This window comes from Amaranthus tricolor, chromosome 2 (assembly GCF_026212465.1).
Source record: "Amaranthus tricolor cultivar Red isolate AtriRed21 chromosome 2, ASM2621246v1, whole genome shotgun sequence".
NCBI lineage: Eukaryota > Viridiplantae > Streptophyta > Magnoliopsida > Caryophyllales > Amaranthaceae > Amaranthus > Amaranthus tricolor.
The window spans coordinates 28,090,596-28,093,498 of NC_080048.1; the positions used below are offsets into that span (position 1 = coordinate 28,090,596).

Genomic DNA, 2,903 nt, shown 5'->3' on the forward strand with positions numbered 1-2,903 from the left:
TTTTGTATATGTATATTATTATATATACGATCAAGAGTGTATAAATATATTAGTTGGTGATTATTGGTGATTATCATTGGATTATTACATTGTATATTAATCATTGTTTATCACATTGTACATTAATCATTGGATTATTTATTAATATTAAACGAAAAAAATAAAAAAAAATATACGCTATATGCTGCGGTTCTCCTAAAACCGCAACATATAGTGTATTTTTTATTTCTTTTAAAAAAAGACTATATGCTGCAGTTTTGGGGGAACTGCAACATATAGTCTTACATTTTATGCTGCGGTTCCTAAAAAAACTATAGTATATAGTTCACTTTTTGTGTTGCGGTTTTAAATCGAAGCATTTAAAATAGGCTATCTGCTGCTATCACTGATGCTTGGGGTCTAAACGGCAGCATATTATGGCCAAAAAACCGTAGCAAATGAGGTTTTTCCCACTAGTGCCATATATGTAGTTTGAATTGCTTTCTTTACCTTTGGCTTGGTTATGTTGTTTATGGTTTAAGATGAATTTTTTCTATGATGTTGTAGTGTCGTTGAGTTGAGGGCGAGAGTCGATTTTTAACGATAATTTATGTTTAAAAGTTAAGACATCTCCGTGAGAATAGGTAGATGCTTTGATTGGAAATGTTGAATGTGTGCTTCATGTCTTAAATTATGCTTAGCTCCATGAGAATAGGTAGTTGAGTATGTTTAGGAAGCTTTTGTTGCTTGAGAGAGAACATTAGTACTTTTTATACGTTCTTCCCCATAACAAAATATCCATGACCTTAGGTTAAAGTTTAGTAAACACTACTTTGGTGAGAAAGCCTAGCCTATGCCTCTTAGCTTATTGATCATTTTATCATTGCTTTAGTTCATTGTATCCTTATTTACTTTTATGCTTTATTTTCACTAAGTACTTTTAATTTCTTGCTTTAATTATTTCTATCTCCAAACACCATATTATACGTTTTCGAACACACTAATCGATTGAGAAACTATTAACTTAACCCCCACTCCTTGTGGATACGACCCGTACTTGCCGAAGTACTAAGCTACGTCGTGCACTTGCGGTAATACTTAGGGCTGTAAATGTGGTCAGAAACCTGTTTTACCGACTTGTTACCGACCGATACCGAACCCGTTTTTGACCGAATACAAGTGACCAGATACCGACCGCTAACGAACCCGAATGGTGACCGAAACCGTTTCCGACCTGTTTTACACATACCGAAACCGACCGGTACCGAACCTGTTTTAAACCGAAAACCGTTTTCGACCTGTTTTTATCATACCGTGACCGACCGATACCGAACCTGTTTTAAGACCGAAACCTGTTTTCGACCCGCTTAATACCCGTTTTTAACCGACCGTTTTTGACCGAATCTATATTGTACCGAACCTGTATTATACCGAACCTGGAACCTGTTTTGTACCGAACCTGTTTTGTACCGAACCTGTTTTGGACCGAACTTATCTACATAATTCTTCTAAGTTGTCAAAATATAATAAAATTTTATATAAAATAATTAAATTAAACTTAATTATATTATTTCTATATGATAAAAATTAAATTAAATATAAATTTTTATAAAATAAATATATAAATTATAAGTTAATATATATTAACTCAGTAATTTAGTAAAGCCTTTTTCTTTTCTAAAAAATTAAGTATAAATTTTACAAAACTCAGAAATTGCAAAATTGCATAAACATAGTTCATACTTTGCAACCAATATAAGTACCAAGTTCAGGTTAATTTGCTGACTAATTAATACTGTATTAAAATCAACATATAACAATATAAACCAATAAAAAATATTAACCTATGAAATTGATAAACCACTTTCATTTCATTTAATAGTTTAGACGAAATTTAAAATAGATCCATTACATTTTTTTCCCTACCAATAATATAAACATCAATAATCCTAACTACACAAAAAGTCTTTTCCAAATTTTAGTTATGCATAAGAAATTGCAAAAGTATAACTCATTTCATCACTTTTCTTTAATTTTCTCAGAAGTATAACTCATTTCATCACTTTCATCTTCTTCCTCCTCTTCCATCACCACCTTAGATCTCCTGCTCCTAGTCCTCAATGCGACACCGCCTTTCAATAATCTGTAAGGAACTGCTCCACCAAACTTAGTGTACCTTAAGATCATATAAAAGTAACAACTTTCAGATACTGAGTATTATGATTAAGAGCATGAGATGGAAAAACGACAGAAAGTTATAATAAATAAAATAAAAAAAATATAAATTAATTATAAAATATAAATTGGGCGCTCAGATATGATAATTTGGTAAAAAACCCAATTACAAGAAAAAAATCTTCATAGAGCACTACACTTACCTGAAGCATTATCATCATGATCAGTGTTATTTTCCTCAATAACACTTAATATCTCCTTCGCATTTTCCTCGGGTTCAAACCCAAATAGCCAATTTCGCGTTGTCACTAAAATTTCAACATTTTTTGGTAACAAAGAAGATCTCAATTTGTTAAGGATCCGACCACCAACACTAAAAGCAGATTCAGATGCAACAGAAGTAATTGGAATGGCTAGAATATCTCTAGCCATTAGTGCGAGTGTTGGATAAGAGGTAGACTGTCCCTTCCAATATTCAAGAACATCAAAACCATCATAATCAACAACAAGAGACATGGCCAAATAAGAGTCCACATCACCTCTCGCCGTCCTAGATGCAGAAATACGAGGAAAATCATGACGTAACTTGCGCATTTGGAACGGACGAGGAGGACCAAGGTTTGACCGAGAGGGTGCAACAGGAGCAGATTGAGTGGTATTCATATAACATTCATATAAAGCAACAAACGCAGCAAGCACATCATTTACCTTTTGTTCAACTGCAGTAGGTACATACAGCATAGAATAAT

General features: G+C 32.9%; 1 long non-coding RNA gene across 1 annotated transcript; it reads right to left on the bottom strand.

Annotated features, from left to right (window-relative positions):
- Window positions 1-1,818: 1,818 nt before the first annotated feature.
- On the bottom strand, window positions 1,819-2,463 carry LOC130806779 (uncharacterized). The gene is made up of 2 exons (XR_009040370.1): window positions 2,358-2,463; window positions 1,819-2,155 (listed from the first exon to the last, which is right to left on the bottom strand). It is a non-coding gene; the product is annotated as an uncharacterized LOC130806779 (long non-coding RNA).
- Window positions 2,464-2,903: the final 440 nt, after the last annotated feature.